Source organism: Ochotona princeps, chromosome 3 (assembly GCF_030435755.1).
Source record: "Ochotona princeps isolate mOchPri1 chromosome 3, mOchPri1.hap1, whole genome shotgun sequence".
Classification (NCBI taxonomy): Eukaryota; Metazoa; Chordata; class Mammalia; order Lagomorpha; family Ochotonidae; genus Ochotona; species Ochotona princeps.
In genome coordinates, this window is record NC_080834.1 from 101,769,513 (window position 1) to 101,787,722 (window position 18,210).

The 18,210-nt window shown below is 46.6% G+C and overlaps 2 pseudogenes; both read right to left on the reverse strand.

Annotated features, from left to right (window-relative positions):
* Nucleotides 1–13,885, reverse strand: part of LOC131479868 (peroxisomal bifunctional enzyme-like) — a 46,050-nt pseudogene extending 32,165 nt beyond the window's left edge.
* Nucleotides 2,232–4,573, reverse strand: LOC131479926 (tubulin beta chain-like; annotated as a pseudogene).
* Nucleotides 13,886–18,210: the final 4,325 nt, after the last annotated feature.

Below are 18,210 nucleotides of genomic sequence, written 5' to 3' on the forward strand. Positions count from 1 at the left end.
AAGCACTAATGGAGAAACTGAAGAACAAAAAATGACATTAAACAGAGATAGCAAATAGGACAATGTCACAGGTAAGTCCTTCCTCTCAGTTATTACATTAAATGTAAATGGATTAAATTATCCAATTAACAGTGAGGCTGGCATAAGAAGGAATATCTAACACTGGGATGAAGGCTGTACTGGTATAAACAAAGAGCAACCTAAATAAAATAAACACATAAACGTAGCATTTATTGAGAAGAAGGAGTAGGAAAAGGGAAAAGAAACACAAGAAAAACATTATCATAAGTAAATATTATAGAATGCTTAGTTTTTTCTGAATTATGAGTTTGTGATCATTTTAGTTTATGCTTTTATATATTCTTATATTTCCAAGTCTAGTACAATCATATTATTTCTGGCTATAGAAAAAGATATATTGTCAAAAATGTTATCATATTACATTTGGTGACAAATACTGGCAGTATAGATCTCATTGTACACACCTAGTTACACCAGTTAAATCTACTTCCAGAAATAAATGCATTTACTAGTTTCATGTTACTGTCCAATAGAACTTTATCTTCTGTGTTACTAATAATTACGAAAGGTCACAAAACTGAAATCTTTACGATGACAAATGAGATTTTAAATATGTTATACATACTCAAAGACAATGGTCAAAATATTACACACCTCATCTTGAGCTATGAACCCTAATGGGAGTCACAGTACTGCAATAGAATGCTGGGGGTCTGACCCAGAACTTCCCATTTACTTGGATCAGGAATGACCCTAGGGCTAGGGTCAAGGGGAGTAAAGACGGTAACAGGACTAAGAGCAGCAGCTATTTATTAAGCAGAAAGAAAATGTCTCAGAATTATGATAAACAGTATCTCTGTGCTGACATACTCAACAGTTAAATACCATCTCCAGAGATACCCAAGAATTGTTATACAGTTATTTAATCATTAAGATGCTCACCTCTATGCTTATGACTATAAGTACATGAGTTATACTTATAGCTTGCCCTAAGAAAAGCCCCACACTCAAATGCCCAAGTGTGGACAATTCTATAGTGACAGCCCAAGGCCAGCTCCAGCCCACTTACAAGGTCATATCTTAACTGGCTGCTACTACTGACTTGTCATTTCTCATTTCATCTGGTATATGTCCCAAACTGAAACCAGAGGCCCTAGGAACCTGGAAGGTGTGGATATCAGCACCTGAGGACACAAGACAAGGAGAAATAAAAGTTCAGGAAGACTTGGGCTTTGTCGTATGATAAGGCACCTGATCACTCTGAGGTCTCAGACCTCTTTGGGTCCAGGAAATACTTCATCCTTTGGCTGGAACCCAAGAAAGGAACCAGTTAGCTTGGAACATACAGAACAATATGAGAAAAAGAACCATCTTCTTATATATACATATATATATTTTATATATAATTTTTCTGGTATATTCAGAATCAGTCTTTTTTTAAAGATTTATTCATTTTAGTGGAAAGGCAGATGTACAGACAGAGAGGAGGAGAGACAGAGAGGAAGATTCACTCCCCAAGTGAGCAGTAACGGCCGGTGCTGCGCCGATCCAATCCAAAGCCAGGAGCCAGGAGCTTCTTCCAGGTCTCCCACGTGGATGAAGGGTCCCAAGCCTTTAGGCCGTCCTCGACTGCTTTTCCCAGGCCACAAGCAGGGAGCTGGATGGGAAGTGGAGCTGCCAGGATTGGAACTGGTGCCGATATGGGATCCCGGTATGTTCAAGGCGAGGACCTTAACCATTACTCTATCACGCCGGGCCCAAAAGAACCATCTTCTAAAGCCTGCTTCTGCTTATGATAGTTAGCAATCCTATCCTCACAAAAATTTAAAAACTCAGAGAAGATGAGTAGGGATTCCTATCCACAGACCACCATGCCAAGAGTCAGTCAATCTCTCTATTTTTTTGTTAGCTATTGTTCATCTACGTTATTCACAGCAATTCAGCTCCACATCTTCGTCACGGGCACGAGCTAGCACAATATAAAATATTAGAGTTATAGGTTATAAAATATTTGAGTTATAGGTTAAATCAAAGAGCTTTGAATATGGTTTCTGTATAATCATTTTATGATCCATTAAGGTTATACTAGTTTTCTTGATTATAAAAATAAAGCATCTGACAAAAATGCTGATAAGGCACAAAACTATAAAGAAAACCAACCTAAAAATCCATATACAGAGGTAAAAATTTGAAATTTTGGATAATTCAGTTCTTTCCCATGTATGTATGAATGTATATGTGTATGTATGTGTATATCTGCAAGATGATGTAGTCTATGCAAAATCAGGGATATTTGGATATAGACACACTGGCATGACAAGGATATATAAGCCATGTGAAGTCTGAGACAGTATCTGAGTAATGCATCCAATAAGATTTGTGACTGGGAACAGTGACTTTAAGAAAAATGAATTCTATTTCAAGATTATGTCCATTTTTCTCAATTCCTGTTTATTTTTGGCTCCTGGGGCAATGTCACCTTTTCAATATGAAAAAAAAAAAAAGCAAGTTCAACACAACATAGAAATCTGAAGTGTGGGACAAAACCAAAGGCTTGGGGCAAAGAACGGCAGAAGGAAGACATGAGAAGCTACAGACACGGCACCCTGTCTCCTCTGAGTGGCAGGCAAACCTTCCCACACCATGTCAGGGATGGATGTGGGTGGGGAGAGCTTCTGGGGACTTAGGGACCAAGGCCAGCCCTTCTCCTTCAGTCCAGAAGAAATGAAACACAGAAAAGTTGAGCTCAGGACAGAATCTAGAGGGAGACCGGGGACGAAGATAACACTGCTAACACTTCCTGAAGCTGAGCAGGATCACGAGACACCTGCACGTGATGGGCTTCTTCCCACCTTCCTTGGCTACTACTTGGACTTATCTGGATTCCCTGCCCATGGCTTGTTCCGAATGGCGGAAATGACCCAGCTCCTTGGGAGTATTATTTTGGAAAACAGAAAGAAAATATGAACCGGACAGATATGGGAGGAGCGGGCGCCAGAGGGAAATACATGGCAGAATTTTGGTTTCTCAGAGTGGTAAGAGAGGAGACATTGAACAAACAAAAGATTTATTGAGCTCCTATTATACGCCAGGCACTGCTGTAGATCCCCACTCCCTCCTCCAAGAGAACAAAATGAGAGGCCACAACACAAATTCTGAGGGAGAGGAGGGCAGCAGAAGGGACTGAGACACCTGGGGGCCTCCTCTCCAAAATCCTCTTCCTCTTCTGTAGTGGCATCCTGGTACTCCTGGGACTCAGAGAGGAGGCCATTCATGTTGCTCAGCTTCGGTGAACTCCATCTTGTTCATATCCTCACCATATACCAGTGCAGGAAGGCCTTGTGCAGAAACTCGGTGCTGAACTGCTCCGAGATACACCTGAACAGCTCCTGGATGGCCGTGCTGTTGCCGATGAAGGTGACTGTCATCTTGAGCCCCTGGGTGGGATGTCGCTCACAGCCATCTTCACATTGTTGGGGATCCATTCCACAAAGCAGTTGCTGTTCTTGTTCTGCACATTCAGCATCTGCTCATCCACCTCCTTCACGGACATCCAGCTGCGGAAGACCACAGCTATGTCAGGTAGCAACCATGTTGGGGGGGGGGGGGCACAGGCAGTCACCATGTTCTTGCCGTTAAAGACCTTTTGGGTAAGCTCTGACACAGTGATGGCTTGGTATTGCTGGCTTCCACGGCTGGTGAGAGGGGTGAAACCAGGCATGAAGAAGAAGAGATGCAGGAAGGGCACCATGTTGACTGACAGCTTGTGCAGGTCAGCGTTGAGCTGGCCAGGGAAGTGCAGGCAGGTGGTGACCATGCTCATGGTGGCAGAGAAGAGGTAGCTGAGGCTGCCATAGGTTGGCGTGGTCAGTTTGAGGGTGTGGAAGCAGATGTCATACAAGGCCTTGTTGTCGAAGCAGGTCTCACTAGTGTCCTCCACCAGCTGGTGCACAGACAGTGTGGTGCTGGAGGGCTCCACGACCATGTCAGACACCTTGGGTGAGGGCACCACGCTGAAGGTGTTCATAATGCAGTCAGGATACTCTTCTCAGATCTTGCTGATGAGCAGGGTGCCCATGCCCAAGCCCATGCCCCCACCAAATGAGTGGGTCAGCTGGAAGTCCTGAAGGCAGTCACAGCTCTCGGCCTCCTTTGCACCACGTCAAGGACTGAGTCGACCAGCTCGGCTCCCTCTGTGTAGTGCCCCTTGGCCCAGTTGTTGCCTGTCCCAGACTGACCAAAAACCAAGCTGTCTGGTCTGAAGAGCTGACCAAAAGGACCTGAGCAAACAGAGTCCACGGTCCCAGGTTCTAAGTCCACCAAGATAGCACGAGGAATGTATTTGTCACCTGTGGCTTCATTGTAGTACAGAGAGATGCAGTTGAGCTGCAGGTCACTGTCACCATGGTAGGTGCCAGTGAGGGTCAATGCTGTGTTCAAGGCTGATCACCTCCCAGAACTTGGCACCGATCAGGTTGCCACACTCGCTGGCCTGGATATGCACACTCTCCCTTATGGTTAGAAATTTTAATTTTCTTTTTGGCTCATGATGCCGTTACGAGGTAAGGCAATAATGGAATCTAGTTTGATTATTCCCCCCTTCCCCAACCCCAACTCCTGACCAGTCATTGCAGGCGGGAAGGATAGAAGGCGCCTGGGAGTTTGCAAGATCCAAATGAAGCGATTATGTGAATTTAAAATGACATTTGTTGAACATCTCCTGTGAGTAGACACTGTATAAGGGCTTTCAGACCTCTTACCTCACTTAAGCTCACCTCTGAACTCATTTATTGTTCCTGCATTAGAGACAGACTGAAGTTCAAGAAGTCAAAGAGACTTGCCCAAGGTCTTAAGAGGTAGAAACATACAAAGCACATGAATAAATGAGTAGGTACATATTAGCAGGTATGACCCAGTGGGTAACACAGCCATCAAGCCTGGGCCTACGTGTTCTCCAAAATCTCAATTGAATAGAAAAGACTCAAACTCATCCCTGGGTGTCTCTTGTGAATCCTGCATCTTTCTCCACGTTTATCAGTCTCATTCAAGGCTTGCATGCTCATTATCCCAAATTACCATCCATCACAGGGGCAGCCAGTGAAAAAGCCACTCAGTCTGGGGCTGGATTCTACAGATCATGCAAGGGAATCGGACGCTAGTTACCTGCACAGAAATCACCACCTGCTGCTCCACAGGCCACAGTGGCTTTCACTGTCTGCTCCACGACAGTTTTCTGCAGGCTTTATTCCACTGAGTGCAGCCACACTGGAAGGAAAACAAGCACACAAAGCAAATTTGTCAGAATTAAATTTTTATCCTCTCAGAGGTTTTCCCTTTCCTAAAAGTAAAAATCGAGTGTATACACACTGGATAGAAATCATCAATTAGCTATCACTAAGTTTTTCATGAATTGGTTCAACTTGAGACAAATGTACATATTTTAAGTACTGAGATACAATAATAGGAGATCAATTTTTAAAACATTTCCTGTACTGTGCTTTAACTTGAAATACTTAGAATCAATAGTAACCCATTAAAATTACCATCATACATATTTTTAATGTAGAACTATTATTAAATTTTATTTTTAATATTGTTTACATAGTCGAGAGGAATGTATGCCCATGTGGCCTCTGACTAAGGTGGGGAGAGTGGAGAAATGGAGGAAGGGGGTGGGCTAAATGTTTCAGTTTTTTTTATCCTGTGAATGACCAGAAAAGTACACGCATGCTATCAAGCAAGGAACACGAAGACAAACGCTGTGATAAAGGTACAAACAATGCTCAGATTTACCATCAACTTAACAGTCTGGGAGAGGTGTCAGGGACCTCCCGTTATCTGTAGTGTCCATCCCTCCCCAGTCTCTGTAAAGTTTAAAAACACCTGATTTTCAGCTGGATAAACAGTTGCTAAAAAATAAAGGCTTTCTCTCCCAGTCTAATTTGCAGGAAGGTCAGCCTGAGTCAAGAACTTCTGGCCAATGGGATGAAAGCATATTTGGCACATGCAACCTTGAGTAAAGAGTACTCAGAGCCATGGAGATGCTTTCCTCTGTTTCTTTCCTCCCTCTTCTTGGCAGAAATGAAACGTGATGGCTACATGTGGGGCAGCCATCTTAGAGAGGTAGATGCTACAGGCTCAAAACCAGCAGAACAGACGGACGGACTGGGCTCCCCGATCACCGTGGTATAGCCACATCACCCCAGAACACTGCAGTGAGAAAAACAAACTTTTTCTAGTTTGATACGCTACTACTTTGAGTTTTTTTTTTTATAATAGTCAAACTTAAACCTAACTAATTTCAGAGATAAAGGCAAAACTAGGTAAATTGAGAGCATGTAAATGTCATCAAATTTCAGGTTATGATGGAGTCATCTGCAGACAAAACAGCGGAAGCCAAGACTGAACGAGTCTCCCAAGGGAAAAGAGGGCAGCTCCTAGGATATTTCTTCCTTTAATAAGTGAGGAAGGCACGACAGAGCCATCAGCCCCTAGAGAGAGCTCACGACACAGAGAGTGAGCCAGGAGAAATCTGCCTGCATGCAGGAGCTTAGCAAGTGCCAAGGGGTAGTGAAAGAGGAGAACTTAGGAAAAGTGGGGAAGAAGTAACTGAAGGAAAAATGGCAGCACCAGATTCCAATCAGGAACTCTGCATATTTAGGGCAAAAAATCTCAGTTCTTCAATAGAAAAGGTAAAAGTAAAAAAATCTTAAAAACAAATGTCTATAAAGGGAAAGCCCAAAACCAATGACTGTGGGTGACAACCTCAGGGGATAAAGGAGATACTTTAACTAAGGAAAAACAGTTCCCTTTCACATAATTACTTTTCCTGGTTTTGGCGTACAACAAATAAATAAATTCACTTGCTTTAATTAGAAACCAAACTTCTTAGCAAAAAAAAAAAAAAAGATTCTAAATATTACATAGTAATCAGAATTCCAAAAGGCTTATTTGGTCATTTGTCATGTAACAATGGGACATTTAGACTTCCACTGCTTTAGGAACATAACGCAGGGACGCAAACCTGGATGGCACAGCCTACTGCACCCCTGGGTATGGGGAACAGACTACTGCTCCTCAGTTATAAACCTATACAGCAGGGTGGGGAATGTCTGGTCCATGGGCTGCAGAAGGCCCATAAAGTCAGTTTGTCTGGTACTGCCAAAACAACCAACTTCAGGCAGTACTCAAAATTGAATAAATCTGGGTCTAGTGCGGTAGCCTAGCAGCTTAAGTCCTTGCCTTGCATGTACCAGGATCCCATGTAGGTGCCTGTTCGTGTCCCACCTCCTGAACTTCCCATCCAGCTCCCTGCTTGTAACCTGGGAAATCATGAAAGGATTGCCCAAAGCCTTGGGACCTTACACCCGCATGGGAGACCCAGAAGAAGCTCCTGGCTCCGGGCTTTGGATCAGCTCAGTTCCAGTCACTGGGGGCACTTGGGGAATGAACCAGCAAATGGAAGATCTTTATCTCTTCTGCTCTCTGTAAATCTGACTTTCTAATAAAAAATAAATAAATCTTTTTTAAAAAGCAAAAATTGCATAAATCTGTAGCATATTAATGCTTAAGCTGAAATTTTGCATAGCCTGGGAAAAATGTTATAAATACCCAAATGGCCCTTGACAGGAAAAAGGAAAAAAACCAACAGCTCCCCACCCTTGTTATACAGCACATGTCTACACAAAACTGTAAGTAACAGAGATGTATTACACACAGAAGAGGTGTAATAGATACTGGGAGATAGGAAGTTTTCAACTCCAGATAAACTTACCAAATCATCACCTTATACATAATTCACCTTAGAGTAAAATGTCCTCACATAGAACAAGACTATTTCCTTTTGGGAAAGTGACAGCTAACCAGTAAGCCAAAACGAATTCAATGAGTGAACTGGAAATAAGAGTGCCTTCTCCAATGCAGCCAAGCCCTCCTCTTTTATTTCTTATGTTCTCCTTAACTGTTAAAACAGAAAAAAAAAAATGGGGGAAAAAAAGGAAAAATGAATATGGCTATCACAGACGCAGTATTAGTGGGCTCAAGCCGACTGGAAAGGACCATAAGCTCCTGGCAGTACGAAGGCCACAGAATTTAAATGCTTTCTGGTCTCATACTGTCAGGTATGCAGAACTAGGGACTGGAAGGATAACATTTTCTGAGGGCAAAAATCTTTGGCTTCTTTGATCACAGGAGGCCTTTTTTTCTTTTACAGTTTAAAATACATACACACACACATCATAAAATCCAAGTCTGTGACTTTTTACCAGCAGTTCTACAAAGAAACAAAGAAAATAGAGCTAAGAAACTATATAACATGTAAAAACATCTTTTTCAGTTGTGTATGCCCACAGAGGTGTGTCTGAGCTGCTGTGTAAAATGTGAGTGTTCTAGCTATGAGAATTAAAGCAAATCACAAGTGAAAGATACTGTTCTGGGAGATGGACCTGGGATTCAAGCAGGTCCCACATGTGTAAGAGGGCATTCATAGCAATAGGAGCAAATGTGGCAGCAAACGACCGAAACTATATTCAGGTTCCAAAACAATCAAGTAAGAATCGCTGTAGGAGCCATAAACAGATAATTTCCCTGGAGCTGGTATGATAGCTCAACAGGCTAATCTTCTACCTTCAAGAACCAGCGTTCCATATGGACACTGGTTCTCGTCCTGGCTGTTCCACTTCCCATCTAGCTGTCTGCTTATGGTGTGGGAAAGCAGTGAAGGACGGCCTAGGTTCTTGGAATTTGTACCTGCATGGGAGACCCAGAGGAGGCTCCTGGCTTTGGAGGGGCTCAGCTCTGGCTGTTGCAGCCACTTGGGGAATGAACCAGATCTCTGTCTCTCCTCTCTGTGAATCTACCTTTCCAATAAACATAAGTAAACCTTCACAAAGAGAGATAATTTTCCATATAACAGTCGAAATAGGAAGAGAAGGGCCCAGTGCAGCCTAGCAGTTATGGTCCTCGTTTTATACACACTGAGATCCCATATGGGCGCTGGTGCTAAACCCAGTGGTCCCACTTCCCATCTAGCGCTGTACTTGTGGCCAATACCAGCTGGGCCCCATCCTTAACACATCCAATGGTCAAAAGGCATCAGGAACAGATACCCATCTTCAGGCCCAACTCTTCTCTTCACTCTTAGAATTCTACTCCCAAGCACCACAAATTCTCGGGTCTTTTTCTGAAGTGCTACCACCTTTCTTGCACCACCAAGCATGTCAGGGAGAAGGGCAGAAAACCACGCGATTGCTGGGAAGGGTCGGCTTTGAACAGCCTGACCCCAGGGTGCTGGCTTCTTAGGACAAGTTACAAGTCGACTGAGTTTGTCCTTAGTACAACACTCACCTACCTGAGTCTTCTGAAAAGAAACAGGTATCTGGCACCCTCATAACTAGGGGACATGATACAGACTTGGAATACATAAAATGCATACATTAGGCATTTCAACTCAGTAAGTATTAGCATCCATCAAACACTTGCACCACCAGATTTGTTTTATAATCAATGGAGAAAATAGTGAAATTTATAAATTTTGCATCTGTCAATCCTCTTTTTCTCCCCTGCCATTTTTAGACTGTAATTTCCAATGCTGCTTCCATTTACCTATGAACTCAGCATGCCAGTCCTAGGCAGATTAAAGCTGAAAAAGGCCCAACCCTCCGCCTCTTGCAGCTCAGGTTAAAACAAGGTTTTCTACTTCTGCTCATTGAGGTTATGCAAACATTGATGATTAATGATGATTGCCATGGAAAGGCTTTCACCTCGTGAAATCAAAACCAGGTCCCAACTACTAGATAGTATTTAGCAGTTGTCACCATTCAACACAGCAAGGACAACTGCCTCACCCATGCCAGCCGACCTGGCCATAGTAACCAGTCACCACCAGTCTAGTGCATGTTCCTCTGGAAGCCAACAATCAACAATGACCTCCTGGGAGTTATCAGCTCTGTTGCCTAGGGGGACACTGCCACTGTCATGGACACTTCACCACCTTGACCATCTCCACAAAGGTTAGCTGGCAAGGCTGACCTGCCCCAAGTGGCCTGACATCCTGCTGGAACAAGGAGTCAACAGGTATGGCATGCAGCAGTTCTGAGGCAGCTTCTCAACTCCCGGGAATGTCACTGGCCATTTCTCAAGTGTCTCCCTAGTTCAGCTAAACAAGAGCTTGCTGCCTTCTGCCTGCACCAGTACCAAGTGTCTGTGCATGTGAAATATTACCTGGCAGGAGTGCAAATCTGGCTCCCCAAGAGGGCAGGGATGGGGACAAGGCGGCTGTGGTACCTGTTGGAGATGATGTAAGTGGGCACCCACCCTCAAGGTCTTGCACTGATGCTCAATGGCCGCTCATGTCTGTCATCTCATCCCTGGGTCTGCTGCCATGCTGGTGTTCCCCTTGCTCTGCCTACATCACTGCAACATCTGTCAGCATTGTTAGCCATCTCTGCTGCTCTCTTAGAGGACATGACAACATCAATCTAATAACAGTCTCTGTAACTGCGACTTACCAAGAAGTCATTCCTTTGTTATTGACTTCCACACTTCTTGAATAAGCCTACATAGGCTTGTTATGTACATTGCTGTCCCATTGTTGCCACATGTCCCTCTATCACAAACACTAGTCGACCAAAGACTTTCCCTTGGGGTTTAAAAGAAAAATAAGGGCCTGACGTAGTAGCCTAGTGGCTAAAGTTCTCACCTGTATGTGCCAGGATCCCATATGGGTGCTGGTTCTAATCCTGGCGGCCCTGATTCCCATCCAGTTCCCTGCTTGTGGCTTGGGAAAGCAGTTAAGGATGGCCCAAAACCTTGGGACCTACACCTGCATGGGAGACCAGGAAGAAGCTTCTGGCTCCTGGCTTTGGGTTGGCTCAGCTCTGGACACTGTGGCCGCTTGGGGAGTGAATCATTGGGCGGATTATCTTCTCTGTTCGTCTCTCTGTCCATCTGATATTCCAATAAAAAAAAAACCCTACAAATGACTATTTAAAAAATTTTTAAATGTACATACTCTAACTTGTCATAACAGACAAAAAACTGAATTCTAAGCAAATACAGGAAAGGATCTGATATGGCAATATTGAGTGAATGTTATCCATGCTTACTTTGCTTTGTCATAATAGACTCATAGTCCAAATGCTCCAACTAGGTAAGCATGGGGTCAGCCCACACAAATCTTTACCTTCCTAGAGGCAACCTCCCACACTTACAGCCTTCTTCTCCATAACACACTGAAAGGCACACTATTCGACTCCAGCGGCGGTTTTGCTTTAAATTGCATCCCAGGAGAGAAACCAAAGTAAAAGGGCGAAAGAGGAAACCTTCATCATCACCTCCAGGAAAAAAGGGTTCCCCTCAACTCCACCTGCTCTGCCATTTCCCTCCACGCTGCCCCATCCCGGTCACCTGCAAGAGGTGAGGCACACACCCCGACTCCAGCCCGTCCGCGACCAGCACGTTTCATCTGGAGAAGTGGTTCCGGCCGGACTGCCCCGACAGCCGCCCCCGTTGCCACGCCAGTGCCCACCCGAGCCGCGGGCAGCCCTGGCCCCGCTTGTGGCACCGTGAACCCCGCAGAGCCCGCAGCCCCACGGCGACCACCCAGTCCCGGCCGCGAGCCCGGACGGAAGGCGCCGAGACGCCACTCGACTTACAGTGGCACCATCCTAGGTGACAGCACCAGTGCAGCTTGAAGCACTTGCCATGGCTGTGCGTGGCACAGATGGACAGCCCTTCGCACGGCTGGAAGTCGGGTCTGCGGGCCGCGCAACTCCGCGCCAGGGCCTGCGCCTCGTCCACTTTCTCGCTCTTCCAGCCCCGCTCGGGCGCGGGCGCCGCCGCACTCATCTCCGCGTCGGCGCGGACCCCCGCGCGGGAGCCGGGACGGGCGGCGTCCGGCCGGGCACGGCCGGGCACGGCCGAGCGAGCAGGCGGCACTCGCTGCGGGGCGGGCGCGGCACGGCGGGCAGGCGGCACGCGGCGCCTGACGAGCGGCGGCCGCGGGCTCCACAGGAGCCGCCCGGGGTGAGCAAGCGGACGCAGCCACCCGAGCCCAGCCTCCGCCGCCTCCTCCCTTCCGCCCTCCGCCGCGGCGCGCCCCCCGCGCACGCGCCCTGGGCGATCCCGGCCTGGATCCAGCGCCGCCGGGAGGCGCGGTCTCCGGCTTCCCTCGCTGCTTTCCGACCCGGGCCGCCTCGGTACCGCCCGCCCGCGCGTCCCGCGCGTCCCGCACACGTCGCCCCGTGCCGGCGCGTGAGGAGAGCGGACGCGGAGGGCTTCTCGGACGCTGCCCCAGGCGCGCCCCGGGCGGTGTTTTCTGTCACGCGCAGCCGACGCCACCCGCGCCCCACGTTCCCTCAGTCGCAGCTCCCCCAGTGTCTGTGCCTCGAGACCCCGGGAGGTACCCAAGCTCACGAGGTGTCCGCGGCTGCGTCCGTCTGCAGCGCGGCCGTGGGTGTCACTGCTGACTCGCCATTCTGCAGGAGTCCCACTTTAGGGGACCCGGAGCAGGAGTGTGAGCGTTGTGTGTATTCTGGTGTGTTTTTAGGCACTTTATTTGGAATGTGCACGTTGATTGGGGAGTGTGTGTTGTTGGTTTGTATGTGTGATTCGTAGCATTAGACTGCTTATGGAGTGTGTGTGCTGTGTGTGTGCTTGAGTGTAGGTGTATACAGGTGAGTTGTATGTGAGTACAAATAGTTGTATAGACGATGTTTATTGTATGAGCGTTGTGTGTACAGCTATGTGGGGTGTGGGCAGACGATGAGTATAAATGTATGTAGATATATAAATGGCGTTTATGGTGTAAATGTGTGCTGTGTGTGTGCCTTGGTATGTGTGCGTGCGGGTGTGAATGAGAATTTGCAAAATCCCAGCACCCTGCCAGGTTCCTCAGTGTGTGCACCTCTCAATCGCTCGGATGTGTAGCTTATCCAAATAACTAGATGATTAGACAAATAACTTTTTCCTTTCTGAAGGCTCTAGGGAATAGTGACCATAATGATTTAAAGACCAAAAAAATAAACAATTGAAAATTTTTAAAAGTTACAACGTAGTTATGGGAAAGACGGGTACCAGTGATTTCACGGAGAGATTCCATTTCAGAGGATAAAATAAGAGATCAGGGACCTCCAGTTGCCATGAAATCTTCACATCTGTAGCAAATTATAAAGCCTGATTACCTACTGTCATAGTGTATGCCCTGTGAAATTAGCGATTCTTGGAAAATGATCCAGTGGACTATTGCTGTATTTTATACTGGTATTTTATTGCTGTATTTTATGCTTGTTAAATACATGATATGTGTTTAACACTAAAAATGGTCCGAATTTACAGTCTAATAGAGAAATTGTGTGGCAAGAATAATAAATTCAACTGTTAAATAATTATCTTAAAACTTCTTACCCATATTTTAAAGTGTGAATCTGCTTTTTATAACACTTTTCTATATGAATAAGCAATTGGGTTTTAAAAAGTGAAATGGCATTATGCCCACTTTTGCAGGCTGGGCAAGAGCTAAAGAAAATCATGTACATCTTCTATCATGTTTTAAGTCTTTGAAAGACTATTGGAAGTCAAATACATGCTGTTCACTGGAAATTAATAATTTCAATTGCTGTTACTGCTGAATTTCTGCCTACTTAATTACTCATTAATTATGAAAGTGACTCACATCACACCCATATACAGAACACAGGATCCAACAGAATACTATGTGTAAAGTTATACAAATCAGTGTCTTAACAGGCTCATTATTTAGTTTATGAAGTATGCTCTATTACTTGGTTAAAAAATACCCAGTTTGCAATTTTTGCAGGAACTCACCAACACCATCTGCTGGAGAGTGCAGCAAGGACATCCACATTATATCCAGCCCATTGCTGGAAGTGGTTTATTTCTACTGCATTTCTTTAGGTTTGTTTCACTTTTCAACCCAGGATCTACTTTGTAAGATGTCTTTGATCAGTTACACAGCTGAAAATTAGTGGTATTCTAATTTCAGTTCAGATTTCTAATTTTCAGTAACCAATGCATGGCACTGTATTCTCAATAAGTGGATTTGAGGTTTATGGGAACAAGAGAGAAATGGCACATTCAATGAATTTTGTCTCTTTTTTTAAAAAGCTTTATTTGGAAGGAGGGGTTACAAAGAGAGGGGAAGAGACCGAGCTCTCCCATCCACTGATTCACTCAGCTGATGGCTGCAATGGCTGGGGCTGGGCCAGACTGAAGCCAGGAGTCAGGAGTTTCATTCAGGTCTCCCACGTGGATTCGAAGGGTCTAAGCAAATGAGTCACCCTCTGCTGCATTCCCAGGCACATTAGCAAGGAGCTAGATTGGAACTGGAGCAGCCAGGACTTGAACTGGCACCCATATGGGATGTTGGTGTGGCAGGCAGTGGCTTAACACCCCCAGGACTTTTGTTTCTTAAATGAATAACAAATGTTTTGTGTAAGTCCTAGCTTCTTTGTCTTGCCAAGGACAAAGTATCAATCTCTTGAGCTAAGAAGTACACTCAGTGACTTCTGGTTCTTCTTGTCAAGGCAGGGAATCACCACTCTGGCATCAATACTTGACCAGGATGCTCTGATGGAGATAGGACTATGGATAAAACATTAGCAACGCTACATAGAAAACCTGACAAAATGATTCACATGTTTGATCTTAGCAGAGAATACCATATCATCAAAGAAAGAATATACATGGTTTTTTAGCACACACTGGATGCTCATTAAAGTTGGGCAAAGGATGTCTACTTAAATAAACGCGAAAGAGTTGCTAACATAGGGATGAATGACTGTCCAAAGAAGCAGCCCCCTGAGATGGAGATCAGGAGCAGAATGGTTAGGTAGTGTCTTTGGGGCTTACACAATTGAACAGACAGGGAAGGCAGCAAGGACCAGAGGGAGAAGTTGATCAGCAATGCAGGATCAGTGAAAGCCTCAACCTAGTCACTGTCACAACATTGTTAGAGCTGTGTGAATCCTTTGGGTTGGAACAGGGAAATCCGGCATCTGTGATATACTGAGAGATCATTGGATGCCAGCTACCCTAGGGAGAAATTGGGAACTTGAATGAGGCAGTCACCTAAGAAGGCCACCTTTGGACAGCATATTGCGCACCTGGGAGAACAAGTCTTCCCTGCCTGAATGAGGCTCTGGACAGCACATCACATACATTTTTAGTGGAAGTCTCTAATGTATAATGCACTTACTGATGTAAAAACTATATATTTTTGCCACTACATTTTTATGCTTAACAAAGAAATTGAGGGATAAGGATATGATAGTGAAATAAACAGTATATTAAGCACCTTGTTAATGTGATAGTCTCATATTAGTAATATTGACAATGCATATTTACAACAAATGTCATCAGGAATGCAGGGTATAAAATCAGGATTTGTTTTATTGTTCTACATATTTGATTAGGGTGCGAAGAGTTAAGGGCTAGAAGAGAGCGGGTGAGACCATTGTTTTGACATTTTCCATTTTCCTTCCTGTGTCTGGAGGAAGAGGAGGAAAAAGGGGAGAAGCCACACCCAGCCTTCCAACCATCCCAGGGCCCCCATGTGGGGCACGCTCCGAGGGCCCTGCTCAAGTGGATTTAATAGTTCAACAGTTCTAAATTGCAGTCGATCTCACCACTCCAATCACGATGAAATCTCTCCAGAATCCATTGGTTGACATAGTCCACCTTAGAGTCTCCATTTGCCCAGATATTCACTGCCAACACTTGGCTGGGGTAGTTGATCGATTTGTTCTGTCCTCTGTCCTGTTATAGCACCAGGTGTCCCCTGCAGGCTCCAATATACTGCCATATTTTCCACATGCATCTGGATATACTCTCCACTGCTCCGTCTAAGCCATTCAAGAGGCTCAGCTCTGACACAGTCAGACCATGGAACATGCAATTCCCTCCACGATTGAAGTTCTGAGTGCAGCAGTTCAGTTGGGAGGGAATCGTCAAAGAAACCTCATCTGAGATGATCCCAGACCTGATTCCTGTGTGTTTGCCAATACAGGGTCCAGCACAGTCCATCGCCTAAATCGGCCTACACGCATACTGTTAATTGCAATTTCTGGGTCAGTTGTCTCCAGGCCTGTCTTCTATGCAAACCGATGGAGTGCTGGAGTCCAGCCCAATCCTGCCCACTGCACACTTGGCCCCCACACAAACCAATGAGAGCTGAAGCCTGGTTGGAATGACCCGCAATAACCCCCACCAGGTTTGCCTTCTGCCCCAGTTCCCATGCTTGCCAGTATGTACAGCAGACTGGTTCTGTCCATCCCACATCCTATTCAGGTCTTACACATGTCAATGGGCATTGAAGCCGAGTTCATCCCACCAGCCCCACTATCCAGGCCACACTGGTGCCAGAGGGTGCACCATCTGTCTGGCCATGCCTGTCCCAGTCCTGGTTCTCTTGCTCATCTGCGGGAGTGGCAACCCAAGAGGGAGGTACCCACTGTTTCCCTAATGGGCTCACTCCCACTTCTGGATCTTGCACTCTCCAGGTAGCTCTGCAGGTTAGCGCAAGAGTTTTCCCCCTGTGCCAGCATCTGCTCGCTCATACTGCAGCAAAGCCCAATCAACCCTCACCCCCTTTGGCTTATGGATGTACTAATAGGCACAGTCTACCTAGCCTGGCTTGTCCCCAATCCAGCTTACATGCAGGCCATCAGGTATTGTAGCCCTGCCTGGTCTGGTCTGCACCCCCATGCCAGTTCTCATGCTCACCAGTGGGAATAGTGACCCAACAAGGGAGCTCACTGCAATCCCCCTAATGAGTTCTCCCACTCTCTCCTGGGTGTCACATGTGCTGGTTGGGTGCTGCAGCCCAGTCTGGTATGGCCTGCTTCACCTCAGCATTTGCCAGTGGGTGCTATAGCCTGGCCTGGCCTGGCCCGCCCCGCCCCGCCCCCAATTCCAGCTCATGCTGGTGGAGACTACAGCATTATCAGCCCAGCCAGTCCCGAGTCCTAATGTGAACTGGCTGGTATTGCAGCCCGACCTGGCATGACCCACACCATTCTGGCGCTCAGATTTGCCAGCAGGTGATATAAACTAGCCCAGCTTGGCTTGCCCCAGACCTGAGCCAAAGGTAAGCCAGTGGGTACCACAATCTAGCCTGGTCTGGACTGCTCCCTTTCTGGTTTCTTGCACTCACCTGCAGGAACTATGTCCTGACAGAGAAGTTGCCAAGCTCCTCCATCAGAACCTCTCCCAATGCCAGATCTCACACCTACCAGTGGGCCCATGGGACATGCCTACTTAGTTCATCTCCTATCCTAGCCGGAACAGTAGCCTTTCCAGACTGGCCTTCACCCATTCTGGTTCTTACTGTTGGACGCTACAGCCCAGCCAATCCTAGTCCATACCCAGACACAGCTCACATATGGCTCAGCAGGGACAGAGATCTACCTAACCCAGCCCATCCTATACCCATCCTGGTTCTCACGAGCTCCAAGGAGTGCTGGAGTCTTGCATACCCAGACTTGCATACCCAGACTCAGTCCACACCCATGCCAAGGGAGACTGTAGCCATGTTCAGACCAGACCACAGCCCCTACTCTGGCCCCTGTGCTCTCCAGAGGGACCCACAACCCAGCCACGGTGTCCCCTTAGCTCCCCAACCAGGCCTGATCCCAGCCACAGATCTCATGCATGCCAGTTGGTTGCTCTGACCCAGCTTGGCATAGCCCCTCTCCTGTCATGGCCTCTGCCTTTGGATGCTGCAGCCTGGCTTGACCCAGCCAACCCCTAGTCCCAACTCTCGCTAGTGGGTACTGCAACCTGGGCCTGCTCAGTCTGCTCTCATCCCTGGCTCATGCAAACCAGTAGGTGTGATAGCCCAGCAGGACCTGCACTGCAGCCTGGTGTCTGTATTTGCCAGTGGGCTATGGTTTGCTCGGCCCCGCCTGGTCCATCCTCTTCCCAAACCAACTCACACTCTTGCTGACAAATGGAGCTACACTGCCCAGCCTGCCCAACACCCAGGCCTGGACCATGTGCTCATCAGTGGGAGCTATGACCCACTAGGGTAGTTTCCCAAGTTCCCCTGCTCAGGCCACTCCCAGACCACGCATGCCAGCAGGTACTTGGCCCCTACCTGACATGGCCTGCCCCATATGTCCAGGCCTTTGTATGAGGTGGTATGGCCTGACCTGCTCTACACCTTGTTTTAGG